Source organism: Ovis canadensis, chromosome 23 (assembly GCF_042477335.2).
Source record: "Ovis canadensis isolate MfBH-ARS-UI-01 breed Bighorn chromosome 23, ARS-UI_OviCan_v2, whole genome shotgun sequence".
NCBI classification, from domain to species: Eukaryota; Metazoa; Chordata; class Mammalia; order Artiodactyla; family Bovidae; genus Ovis; species Ovis canadensis.
In genome coordinates this window covers 19,816,042-19,830,537 of record NC_091267.1, presented here as the reverse complement: position 1 = coordinate 19,830,537, position 14,496 = coordinate 19,816,042, and the positions used below count along the sequence as shown (strand labels likewise).

The window sequence follows — 14,496 nt, the reverse complement described above, 5'->3', positions numbered from 1 at the left end:
TCTCCATTTTTGGGGGAGAAAAATAACTAAACCTGACTCAAGGGTTCATTTGCTAGATGATGCTCTGTTATCTAATTCTTGAAGAAAAAAAGAAACTCATTTCTGATTCAGGCAACTGAGTCACTGTTTTAAAATCTCCAGTGCAGTTCATTTCCTACCTGGACTGAGATCTTGTGATAGATTCGTTAGGTTCTAGGTTACCATGGCAACAAGTCATTATTTCCAAAAGTAATTTGACACATCTCAAGGTTTTAGCCCTTCTGTATTCCTATATGATGCTACAAAGAAAAAGTGTTAGTTAACTTTAGAATATTTCTACTGGAGGCCACAAGGGAAAAGCACAGTGTTTTCCTTCAAAACTGCTAGCCCCAGAGGAAGCTTAATTGAGATTTTTAGGAAAAATAGTCCATTGCAGCATAAATCACATTGATGCCACATTTACTTTTCAATCTTGCAGGCTTTGTGGAAAAATACATGTAGGATTAGTTGCATTTTTTTTCAATTAAAATGGAACATAATGAAATAGAAATGGTAAACCCATTTGAACCTTCATCTTCTCCTACCTTATTTATAATGACAGATTATATTACTGGCTTTTTACTAGGTGACAAGTCAGTCATGGAGTTTTACTCATGTAACATCATCTAAAAATCTACCTTTGACTTTAAAAGCTTAGAAATAAAGAACAGAATACATAATATATAAGGAATTGTTGTAATAATACACTGTTCAGTGCACATGAAAATTATTTTCTAGTTAGCAGGGCACCAAGGGTATCCATCATTTTCTTAAGCTTCAGGAAGTGAAATCATCAGTTAAAAAACAATCTGATATGGAAAGACATTAGCTCACTAATTGACCGTGTGTAAGGCATTGCACTACTTTTTTCTATAATGTTAATTGAATTTCATGTACCACTCGGCTATTAGGGGTGTCATATCTATAGTTTATGTATATTTAGGTTCAGGAAAATTAAATAATTTTTGATTGTTAATAAATGAGAGAGAATTAGCTCCAAATGATTTAGTTTCTTGTGGTTCAAGAGTTTGTGTTCTTGCCATGATGTATAGCCCATGTTTACTTGGATTAATCATAGCGTCACCTCACCTTCTATGAGACTGGAACTCTATAGACAAGCATGTGTTGCTTATTAGAGAAAGAAACAGGGAAAGGTTAAAGAAAAACAGGGGCAATTCTGAAGAAAGTGCTCTAGTGGCAGTTAGACCTGGTCACCAGCCAATAGAACTGACTGAGCTCTTAAAAATCAAGATTTATACAGGGGTCAAAGGATCCCTGATGGCTCAGTTGGTGAAGAATCTGCCTGCAATGCAGGAGACCCCGGTTCAATTCCTGGGTTGGGAAGATCTGCTGGAGAAGGGTTAGGCTACCCACTCCAGTATTCTTAGGCTTCCCTTGTGGCTCAGCTGGTAAAGAATCTGCCTGCAGTGTGGGAGACCTGGGTTGGATCCCTGGGTTGGAAAGATCCCCTGGAGAAGGGAAAGGCTACCCACTCCAGTATTCTGGCTTGGAGAGACCATGGGTCACAAAGAGTTGGACGTGACTGAGTGACTTTCACTTTCAAAGGACACAGTGTTAGTCCTTTGGCTACCTGATATGAAGAGCTGACTCGTTGGAAAAGACTCTGATGCCCTCTGATTGAAGGCAGAAGGAGAAGTGGGTGGCAGAGAATGAGATGATTGGATGGCATCACCGACTCAATGGACTAGAGTTTGAGCAAATTCCAGGAGATGATGAAGGACAGGGAAGTCTGATGTGCTGCAGTCCTTGGTGTTGCCATGAGTCAGACACAACTTAGTGACTGAACAGAAGCAGCAACAAAAGAGAAAGGGGAGAAGAGTTCTGCCACAAAGGAGCATTATTTCTATGTTAAATAGTTTATTAGCCTCCAATTAAAATAAATAAATTTAAATTAAAAGAAAAAGAATAAGCACAATTGTTGCCTAATATTATTGCATATACTTTTGAAAGATATATAACCTTGATGATTTTTAAATTTTTTACATGGGAACTATTTTGATATTAACCTGAGAAATCAATACATCATCAAGCAGAATCTTCTTTGTAATGAAGGGGAAATATTTTTTTGTAAGATTATAAACTTCATGAGATCACTGTTAAGTCAGCATCCTTTTTTTTTTTTTTTTTTTGTATTTTTATATTACCTAGGCATGGAAGGCAATGGCACACCACTCCAGTACTCTTGCCTGGAAAATCCCATGCATGGAGGAGCCTGGTAGGCTGCAGTCCATGGGGTCGCTAAGAGTCGGACATGACTGAGCGACTTCACTTTGACTTTTCACTTTCATGCATTGGAGAAGGAAATGGCAACCCACTCCAGTATTCTTGCCTAGAGAATCCCAGGGATGGGGGAGCCTGGTGGGCTGCCGTCTATGGGGTTGCACAGCGTTGGACACAATTGAAGCGACTTAGCAGCAGCAGCAGCAGCAGCAGCAGGCATGCAATAGATTCAACGACTTAGTATAATGTAGGAAATGGCAAGTTTATTTGGAGCTTTCCTCGGTAATGTTTCAGAGCAACAGAAAGAACTCTAATGCTTGTGTGCATTTATGTGATGCAGGAATTAGAGTCCTGGGCCTTTCTCCCTCTCTGTATTGCAAGCTTCTTCAGGGAAGGGCTCATGTTTGTTCCTTGCTGGATCCTTCTGCTGCTGCTAAGTCGCTTCAGTCATGTCCGACTCTGTGTGACCCCATAGATGGCAGCCCACCAGGCTCCCTCGTCCCTGGGATTCTCCAGGCAAGAACACTGGAGTGGGTTGCCATTTCCTTCTCCAATGCATGAAAGGGGATCCTGAAAGGCAGGCAAATCACAGCAAGGTTCTAAGTATTTATGGAATTAAATGATAAAATCATTTGCTTTTGTTTTACGTAATTTGGAAAAAAGAGAAAATATTTTAAATATTAAAAAGACTTTGTCATCTCATATCAACATTTTCTTTTTATTTTGCCCACTGACAAACACAAAATAAGACAAACAATAACAGGAATCAAAGAATGACAGTTACATTGGAAAATATACTAGATTATAATTAAATATTGAAGATTTCTGTATTCAGTCTTAGATTAAGGGAATGTGCAAAATATGTACTTGACTCAATAAAAAAAATACACAGAGACCTAGGTCTAACAAAGGAAAAATCAACCTCATTTTAACTTGAATGAGTACAAGTTAATTTTCTTTGCATTTTAAAAAATCTACAGCATATTTGTGGAGAAGGCAGTGGCACCCCACTCCAGTACTCTTGCCTGGAAAATCCCATGGACAGAGGAGCCTGGTAGGCTGCAGTCCATGGGGTCGCTAAGAGTCGGGCACGACTGAGCGACTTCCCTTTCCCTTTTCACTTTTCATGCATTAGAGAAGGAAATGGCAACCCACTCCAGTGTTCTTGCCTTGAGAATCCCAGGGACAGAGGAGCCTAGTGGGCTACTGACTGTGGGGTTGCACAGAGTCAGACACGACTGAAGCGACTTAGCAGCAGCAACAGCATATTTGAAATTAATTCTTGGGACTTTATTATTCTTTAAACTGCTTTCTATCAACTATCCATATATACAAAACAAATATTCTCAATATCAAGAGTATGGCTCATCCCAAAGCATGCAATTTAATATTTTCTAAAGTATAAGTGAAGTACAGGTGATATTCTCAAGTTAGAAAAATTCATATCCTTAGGAAAAGTGTAGATTTTTTACTTGCTCTTACAGTTGAAATTCTTGTGTAATGATCAGAGCTGTCTAAGGGCTACTGAGATTGGTGACATCACCAGTGTCTAAGCTGCAGTTCTCATAAATATTGTTGGTATTGCAATACCTACTTTGATCCATGAGTAATATAGATTTAATTTTTCTTTTTCACTGCAGATGTTTATTCCTAAGGAAAAATTGCCTTGAAAAACATCCATTCATGAAAGAGTCTTTATCATGGTGGGTGGCAATTCAATGGGAAAAAATTGGAAATTTAAACTGTGAACCTAAAATAAAAGTGGACTATTAACATAACAGGTGTTAGTATGCTCTCTGGCTAATTAATACTTATTTTAAAATGCATTATTAGAAAAGATGGAAGGAATGATTGTTGGTAAAGAATAAAAATATTAATCCAGAATAGTATTGTTTTGTTTACGGTGATAATCTCATGAAGAAATGGCAAGACTCCATTGCATTAGTCCATGTGCTTCATAAAGCTTCATAAAACTCACATCAATTCCCTGTGTGTAGGTACAGGTCTCCTTCAAAACATGGCTATTTGCATGGAGAGAAGGGAATGAAAACAGTTAGGGGAATGTGGTATCCTGGAAATGTGGGGAGGTTTTTTGCTAATTTTAAGAGTAAACTGTAATATACTAAAGTTAATAATTTTTCATATTCTTTACAAAATACAGAGTAATCAAAAGGAACATTTAAAAAAGGTTAACCAAGCATTTCGCTAGTATGAATATTTTAATAATTTTTGAAAAGTGCCATACTCTATTAAATACACTTCATTACAATGATGAAACTTTTGAAAAGGCTTTGTGTTTCCATCTGTGCATGCTGGAAGCACCCTTTGAATACTGAGTAACAGATGCTATATGCAATCTTAGTCGATAAAATCAATCCTTTATTACTTCTGCTGTGAAGATATATTTCTGTGTCCAAGAGCTCTACAATTAAGATTTTCCATATGTGAGACCAACTGAACAAATACTTTTATGCCATAATCAATTTTCTGCTAAGATGTCAACAAAATTTATATTATAACAATTAGCTTAATATCCAGTAATAGTAAAGGCAAGCTTGAGCTTTGTATAATAGTGCAGCATTCTAAATGAGACTTTTTAGATGTGCCATGAATTGGTCAATGTAAAACAGCAAGAGAGCTTCCCTGGTGGCACCATGGTAAAGAATCCACCTGCCAATACAGGAGATGCGGGTTTGATTCCTGGGTTGGGAAGATCTCCTGGAGGAGGGAATAGCAATCCACTCTAGTATTTGCTTGAAAAATCCCATGAACAGAGGAGTCTAGTAGACTGCAGTCCATGGGGTTACAAAAGAGTCAGACACAACTTAGCAAGTAAACAACAACAACAAAATAGCAATATGTTAATATACACAGGTGAATGTTCCCACTAACAGAGCCCTCATTTCAAACAGTCTTCCTCTCCATTTATGCTGGATGTAAGTGAAGGTCACTCAGTCATGTCCACTTTGGGACTCCATGGACTGGAATTCTCCAGGCAAGAATAGTGGAGCAGGTAGCCTTTCCCTTCTCCAGGGATGCCTGATGTAAACTTTATTTTAAATTGAATAACCATTTCTTACAATCTCTCAAAGGGACTTACTGAATAGAATTTTAATATTAGGCTTGACTCAAGCATTAACCCTTGTACCACAGAGAAGTGCATATGGATTGTGAAGCCAAGGAGACTGTTCCCAGGAATTCTTCCCAGTAAGAGACTCCAGAATGGTGGGTTTTCAGTCTTTTCCCTCTGCTTGTGTCTGTCAGTTCTTTCTGCAAACTGCTTGAATGCTTTTGAGGTGCAAGATTGCTTCAGACTTGCTTATCTCAGAGGAACCCTGATGGTGATTTGTCCTCTCTTATGGAAGAAAGTTCATATATTTTATGAAGGGATTTCACAGCCAAGAGATAGTTGCTTCACAGTTGTGAGTTGGCCGGGCAGTGTTGTATTGATCTGAGATGACAAGAGAGATGATCTCTGATCTCTGGATACAAAAGGGGGATATCCAGGGAAAATACTAGTATTTTACTTACTCTCTTGTTGTTTTTCAGTCGCAAAGTCACGTCCAACTCTTTGCAATCCCATGGACTCACCTTTCCTCCACTCTCTCCTGGAGTTTGTTCAGATTCATGTCCATTGAGTCAGTGATGCTATCTAACCATCTCATCCTCTGCTGCCTCCTACTCCTGTATATTCACCCTCCCAGCATTCACATCAAGTGGCCAAAGTATTAGAGCTTTAGCATCAGTCTTCCAACAAGATTCAGTTGACTTGCTTTAGGATTGACTGGTTTGATCTTGCAATCCAAGGGACTCTTAAGAGTCTTCTCCAGCACCACAATTTGAAAGTATCAATTCTTTGGCTCTCAGCCTTCTTTATGGTCCAAATCTCACATCTGTACATGACTACTGGGAAAACCATAGCTTTGACTATATGGACCTTTGTCAGAAAAGTGATGTCTCTGCTTTTTAATACACTGTCTAGGTTTGTCATAGCTTTCCTTCTAAGGAACTTCATTTCATAGCTTCAGTCCCCGTCCACACTCTGATTAAGTGATAATGTTGATATATGAGCTAATGTTCATTGAAACTTGCTAGTCATCCCTTCAACAGTGATTTATTTATTGGCACCAAATACTGTTTTTAGGTTCTATGAATCTGGGGGCAACCAGGGCAGATGATATCTCAATCCTCATAGAGTTCATTCCATTGTGAGGTGACAGACAATAAATGCATACTTGGCTTTCCTGATTCAAGCTTCCTCTTTTTTCTTCTTGGTTGATGCTGCAGTGGGAGAATTACACTGACTTTGACCTTGAAAAATCTTCTCAATGGAGTCAAGGAAATCTAGATTAAAATTCTCTTCTGTCTGTGATTTCATCTTGAATAAAATAGCCCTTCATCCTCCTTATTGATAAAGAAGATTTTATGGTCTCATGGAATACTCTTTATGGACTTTTCTTGGATAATGTGAGTTTATTATAAAGATACAGATAGGAGTATTGGATACAATAATACTAGACATATGGTTGACCTCAGGCAGACTTTCTTTTTTTTCTTTTTTTGGTTTCCCAATGCATGTAAAAGATTTTTTTTTTAACTTTATTTTACTTTACAATACTGTATTGGTTTTGCCATACATCAACATGAATCCGCCACGGGTCAGGCAGACTTTCAGAACTTTTCAGTGTAGCCTTTTAGAACTTTTCAGGGAGACTTTCAGTACTTTCAGAATTGAAACATGTGACTATGGAACGGATTAATTTTCTCCTCTACCAGTCATACCTATATCCTCCACTTTGGCAGGTTCTGTAACCACCATCAGCTGTAACCAGTTTTAAACTCTTCTCATTTGCCAGATCCTATTACGTGGGTAATTTAGAGAGTATATCTTCACTGTAACTATGAATAAGTGTGTGACACAAATGAAGGAAGCCTTTACTTTCCAGATTCAGGTGTTTTCTATTTACTTCTTGATCAGTGCTGCAGTGGGAGAGTTACAAAGAGCTGGATTGATCCTGACTTAGATGCATTATTCTTTAGAGTCTGTACCATCGTCAGGAAGAACCTCCTTCCAGGCTTGATCTAGTCTGATATTGAACCCCTATAGTGAATGTATCAGTTCACTATTATGCACTTTAGGTCTGTGATTATTTTTTGATACTTTTTTGTACTTTCTCTCTGAAATCATCACATTATTCATGCATTGTTATCTCTTTCACTTTAGTAAGCATCTACTTAACAGTTACTTTAATTCTCTGTGAGGTACATCAAATACATGCATTTCATTAGAATTAGTTTTGAAGATGTATCTGTTTGTAGATTCTTTGTTAGCCTTTATGTCCCCTGCCTCATAGCTTGTCTGCAATTAGCAGACACTTCTCCATCTTTATAGATGGGCTTTGTTCAGGAAAAGACCTTCATCTGTCTCTCTGGCCAAAGATTCTGAAGGCCTCCCCCAGATCTTTCTGTCCCAGAGAAGTCTTTAGGAAGCTGCGGTCTTTATCCACTTACTGTGCACTGAGCTGGGGGAGAGACAGGTTGTCTGCTTTCTAAGCTGCCTTCTCTGCTCTCCACCAGGTGGTTAGACTGCGTTGGACTCACCAGAGCTCCAAGACTGGCTAGTCAGGTATCTGTAGCATTGGATAAAACGATCAATCTTGTCTTCCACAGAGAGAAGCTGGGAGCTGGAATTCTTCATTCAGGTCCTCTGTGTTATGCTTGGGGGAGGGCACATGGTCTCTACCAGCTGTTGTCTGTTCTTCCCTGAGTGGCGAGATGGTGCAGACTCAGCAGGTATCCAGGATGGATGAGACACATGCTCCTTCTCTGGTGAAGTTGGAGCCCTGGTTGCACAGATTCCCACGGAGGGAATGTGTGAAGTTTTGCTGAATTTGTGTGGTTAAGGGGTAAGAATGGCCCAGGACCTCCTATTCTGCCATCCTGCTGATGTCATTCTTTTTTTTTTTTTAACTTAGCATTTTATTCAAAGAATGTTTCTGCAATTAAAACAGTGGGATTTTAGCCAGAATAGTGCACTGACATAGTGATGTCATCTAGATGAATATTGTACTGAGTTAAATAGCTCTAATTATTAGCAACTTTGAAATTATAAAGCAATCAGAAAAACAACTCACTCCTCTACTCTAGTGAAATACAGTTTGATTATGTGAAGCCTTTCACCTAGTTTGGATAGTTGGCTTTCAGTAACTGTTTTGAGATCCCAGTATCACGGTCAGTGTCAGTTCAGTTGCTCAGTTGTGTCCAACTCTTTGTGACCCCATGGACTGCAGCACACCAGGCCTCCATGTCCATCACCAACTCCTGGAGCTTGCTCAAACTCATGTCCATCATATCGGTGATGTCATCCAATCATCTCATCCTTTGTCTTCCCCTTCTACTCCTGCCTTCAATCTTTCCCATCATCAGGGTCTTTTCCAGTGAGTCACTTCTTCGCAGCCAATGGCCAAAGTATTGGAGTTTCAGCTTTAGCATGTGAAAATATTTTCTAATTCAGCTTCAAAATCTATCTGATAAAAACCTGATGATTGTAGGAAACAGGATTTGCTTGTTGCAAAATACTTTTTTATTTTTAGTAGGGCGAATCCTGACAACTGATTCTGTGCTTTTTTCTTCATGTCATACTTTCATTAGAGGATTTTTCTAACCCAGTGGATTACTATTTTGGTGACCTCAGTGATTTTGGTCTTAGTATATTTTTATATTTCTTATATATCTCTAATTTCCTTTCTTTACAAGATCATTATATACCTCATGGGTTCAATTCTGAGACTTCAGATATCATTTATAAATATGCTTAGGTGTCTATGAAATCTTTACCCATGAAAGTGTTTTTCATATATATAAGTTGTTTAGCCAATGATAGTGCAAATTCATTTTTTAAAAAAGACACATTATTAAAACACACACACACACATTTAAATGACCAGACCCCGACAGCTTGAAATCTAGCAAGGCTTAGCATCATCTCTGCTAATTGCTACCATTGCAAATTAATGGGAAGCCTTTTAAATCTCCTGATAGTGGTTATGCAACTTTCTGCAGATAGAGAACTCTAGCAGAACATAACAGATGCGGCCATTAATATGCAGCTGCACATGCTTGAAAGCTCTGGGTTTTGTGAATCATTCTCTACCTCATTATATGTCTCATTGCCAAAATAGATCACTGAGCCTCCTGTCTAAGAGACAATGGAATGGTCCATTTTATAGAAGTCTTATTCCTTTCTATTAAGAATTGAAGATGTAAAACTTACACTATAATCTCTTTGAGAAGATTATTTTGACAAAGCGGATAAGTTTAATTGTTGTAACTTCTAAGGCTAAAGTTACTTGTTTATTCTTGATCCAATTCCAGGAATAGTTAAAATTCTGAATTTCCATGAAATCATTGATGGATTATTTTATGGATATCATCAGTATTTCCAGTATTCTTAGAAAGAGACCAGGTACATCATCCAGAATTTGTATTAATTTTTTGTTCTTCTTTAAAACAAAAATAGTGGAATTTCTAAGGAACTTGCATTTAGGTAGCCATTTAAAAATGTATATGTATACCCGTGTGTATGTTTGTGTGTCTATGTTTATACACATTTATGTGCATGTGTCTACAAACACATAATATATACAAACATATATTAGCAAAGACACCTAGAACTAAGTGAATGGATAATATGAAATTAGCATTTTCCCTGTTTCTTATTGTTAATTTCACATTACCCATTTCCTTAGTTCCATGTTTTGTTATGGGCTTCCCTGGTGGCTCAGCAGAAAAGAATCCTCCTGTAGGGACTTGGGTTCGATCACTGGGTTGGCAAGATCCCCTGGAGAAGGGAATGGCTACCCACTCCAGTATTCTTGCCTAGAGAATTCCAGAGACAGAAGAGCCTCGTGGACTACAGTCCATGGAGTTGCAAAGTGTCAGACACAACTGAAGGACTAACACTTCTGTTTCTTATTAAGCTGAGACTCAGATTCCAAGAATGGCAACCCACTCCAGTGTTCTTGCCTGGAGAATCCCAGGGACAGGGAGCCTGGTGGCCTGCCATCTGTGGGGTTGCACAGAGTTGGTCACAACTGAAGCAACTTAGCAGCCGCAGCAGCAGCAGATTCCAAGTCCTTATAAATCTAAGTTGAAAAGTTAGACTATCTCTGGAGGACTTGCAGAGACAGAGACTCTCATCTCTTTTCATTAATGGTTGGGCACTTTTTTCAGACCAACATCCCTGTAAACAGCTATTAATACAAGAAAGAAAATAACCGATGAAGACTTGGTAGGACTAGTAAGGTAGCAACAGCCTAGTAGACAATGGCCCTAGAAAGCAGTGGTAGTTAGTCATTCAGTCTTGTCTGACTCTTTGCAACCGCATGAACTGTAGCCCACCAGGCTCTTCTTTCCATGGGATTCTCCAGGCAAGAATACTGGAGTGGTTTGCCATTCCCTTCTCCAGAGGATCTTCCCGTCTCAAGGATCGAACCCGGGTCTCCTGCATTGTAGGCAGATTTTTTAACATCTGAGTTACAGGGAAGATCAATTAGAAGGAAAGAAATCCCCAACAGGAGTAAATAACTCCTGATTTCCTCTGTTGATCCACACACACACCCCCCAAATTCCAATATGTCTGGACATCCTACTGGGTTTTCAAAATATCAGGACTCTGACCGCTTCTGCTTAACATCCTCTGTTGTCACTCTAGTCAGAACCAGCGTTACTGCTTTCCTTGATGATTGCAGTAGCTTCTATTCCTTCTCGAAATCTTGTCACTCCCACCACCTTCCAAGCTATTTCAGCAAGGCAACCAGAGTAATCCTTTTAAAAATAAGTCAGTCATGCCACTAGCCAGCTTGAAATCTTGCAATGGCTTTTTATTCTCTCACATGACATTTGAAATTAATCCAGTGACCCTACGTGATCTGGCTTTCTGTCAGCTCTTATGATTATAATTGTGGCATCTTTCTAATTTACTTCTACTCCAGTCTCACTGGCTCTATTCTTCTTACTCATCTTCCTTAATTTCCTCAAAAAGAAAAATCTCCCTCCTGGAGGTACCCCTGGATATACCCCTGGCTTTTCACTGTTCGTATCCTTTGCCTGGAATGCTTTTCCGGCCAGGCTGACATAAGTTTCACCTCCTCTCCTCCTTCCAGTGTTGGGAAAATGTTTCTCTCTTCATTATGTCTCCTACTTTAACATCCTTAATACCCTTATTCTTTATTTTTACAGTAAACATCATATTTAAAATATTATATAATATTCTTGTTTTGCTTATTGTTTATTCCATTTATGGCCTCACTCATATAAGCTAAGTTGCATAAGAGTAGGGAATTTTTATTTTCTTTACTTATTTGTCCCCATTCTTGTGAAACTGAAGATAAGAAGAAGAGTGGCAAGAATACACAGAACTATACAAAAAAGATCTTAATGACCCAGATAACCATGATGGTGTGATCACTCACCTACAGCCAGACATCCTGGAATGTGAAGTCAAGTGGACCTTAGAAAGCATCACTATGAATAAAGCTAGTAGTGGTAATGGAATTCAAGCTGGGCTATTTCAAATTCCAGCTGAGATGTCCTAAAAGATGATGCTGTGAAAGTGCTGTACTCAATGTGCCAGCAAATTTGGAAAACTTAGCAGTGGCTAGAAAACTGGAGGTCAGCTTTCATTCCAATCCCAAAGAAAGGCAATGCCAAAGGATGTTCAAACTACTGCACAAATGCACTCATCTCGAATGATAACAAAGTAATGCTCAAAATTCTCAAAGCTGGGCTTCAATAGTATGTGAACTTCCAGATATTCAAGCTGGATTTAGAACCAGAGATCAAATTGCCACAATCCATTGGCTCATGGAAAGAGTAAAAGAGTTCCAGAAAAACATCTACTTCATTGACTGCACTCAAGTCTTTGTGAGAATCACAGCAAACTGTGAAAAATTCATAAAGAGATGGGAATACCAGATAACCTGACAAGCCTCCTGAGAAATCTATATGCAGGTCAAGAAGCAACTATAAGGACCAGACATGGAACAATGGACTGGTTCCAAATTGGGAAAGGAGTACATCAAGGCTGTATATTGTCACCCTACATATTTAACTTATATGCAGAGTACTTCATGAAAAATGCCAAGGTGGATAAAGCACAAGCTGGAATCAAGATAGCTAGGAGAAATATCAAGAACCTCAGATATGCAGATGACACCACCCTTATGGCAGAAAGTAAAGAAGAACTAAAGAGCCTCTTGATGAAAGTGAAAGAGGAGAGTGAAAAAGTTGGCTTAATCTCAGCATTCAGAAAACTAAGATCATGGCATCCAGTCCCATCACTTCATGGCAAATAGATGGGGAAACAGTGGAAACAGTGGCAACTTAATTTTCTTGGGCTCCAAAATCACTGCAGATGATGACTGCAGCCATGAAACTAAAAGATGCTTGCTCCTTGGAAGAAAAGCTATGAGCACCCTAGACAGCATGTTAAAAAGCAGAGACATTATTTTGCCAACAAAGGTCCATCTAGTCAAAGCTATGGTTTCTTCAGTAGTCATGTATGGATGTGAGAGTTGGAACATAAAGAAAGCTGAGCACCGAAGAACTGATGCTTTTGAACTGTGACACTGGAGAAAACTCTTGAGATTTCCTTGGACTGCAAGGAGATTAAAGTAGTTAATAGTAAAGGAAATTAGTCCTGAATATTCATTGGAAGGATTGATGCTCCAGTACTTTGGCCACTTGGTGTGAAGAATTGACTCATTAGAAAAGAGCATTAGACCTCCATCATACAGTGCAAACTTGGATGAGGAAGCACAGGCTGGTACCAGTTCACTACAGGTAATGTTGGACCGCCATCCAGTTGCTATTACAGTGGAGGTGAAGCAAGAAGAAGACATTAAGCCCCCTCCTCCACTGGTTTTAAATTCTCAACAGAGTGATACTTTAGAGCAAAGAGAAGAACAGGAATTAGTGCCTGTAATGGAAAGATCTTTGTCACCATCACTTTCCTCTGTTGATATGAGAATGACATCGTCTCCATCTTCTATCCCAAGGAGAGATGATTTTTATCAGCATGAGAGTGGAGAAAATTTTAGGTCACAATTAGGGTATGATCCTCAGATTCTACAAATGCTGAAAGAGGAGCATCAGATAATTTTAGAAAATCAAAAAAGTTTTGGATTATATGTTCAGGAGAAGAGGGATGGATTGAAAAGAAGGCAGCAGCTAGAGGAAGAGCTGCTAAGAGCAAAAATTGAAGTTGAGAAGCTGAAAGCAATTCGACTACGGCATGATCTACCTGAATATAATAGTCTCTAAGATTTTTTTTCAATCTTGCAATTTGATTATTTTAGTTTTGGCCTGATTAGTTTCATTTGGGAATATCCTGAAGCAGAGTACATATTCTTAAAACATATTGTTAATCTCTGTTATGAAAAAGGCTTTTTTGACATGATTTTCTGATTATTTAATTTTCCTTTGAGATATAGTAAAACTGATGGCATGCTTATAAATTTTTTGTCTTCCTGGGCCTTACAAAAGATGTTTTATTTTGATTATTAACATATATAAATGCATATGTATATACATAAATATTCTTTCAAAGTTCTGAATCTTCAACATTTTTAATTGACACTTTGAAAGCTGTATGTAGTTCAAGCTGTTTATTAATGTTAGGTTAATTTAGAAGCAATACTAGCTTAATAGAAGCTTGTCTATATGACACTGATTTTTATGCTTTCATTCTTTGAAGGAATAAATTCTAGAATTTTAGGGACTAAAATATTAGGGACTAGAATTTTAGGGACTAAAATGGAAGGTATTTGGAGAACACTTTTCCCACCTCAATTTAAGGGTAATAAAACTGAGGGCAAGGGAAAACTCAGTGATTTACTTGGTTTACCAAAACTCTTTATAGCATAGCAAGGACCAGCACTCAGTTTTTTTTTTCTCTCTAATTTTTACCCCCTGTGGTTCCATAGAAGAAAAAAATCCGCTAAAGTATCCTCCATGGTAAAAAAAAAAATTAGAAACATTTATTTCATTAAAATTGTCTTTAAAAATTGGTGGATTGTGAAATCAGGGGGATTGTGTCAGTTACTCCCATCCTCCTTTTTTTTTTTTTTTTTTTGGTCCTGCAAAATTAGATATACTGTTGGAGCTGTTATATATTGAGGTGGCCAAAAAAGTTTGTTTGGTTAGTGAATACGTTGTTCAGTAAATGTGTCTTTTATT

General features: G+C 38.3%; 1 pseudogene; it reads left to right on the top strand.

Moving 5' to 3' along the window:
* Nucleotides 1-13,656, top strand: part of LOC138428446 (fibrinogen silencer-binding protein pseudogene) — a 28,106-nt pseudogene extending 14,450 nt beyond the window's left edge.
* The last annotated feature ends 840 nt before the right edge of the window (nt 13,657-14,496 follow it).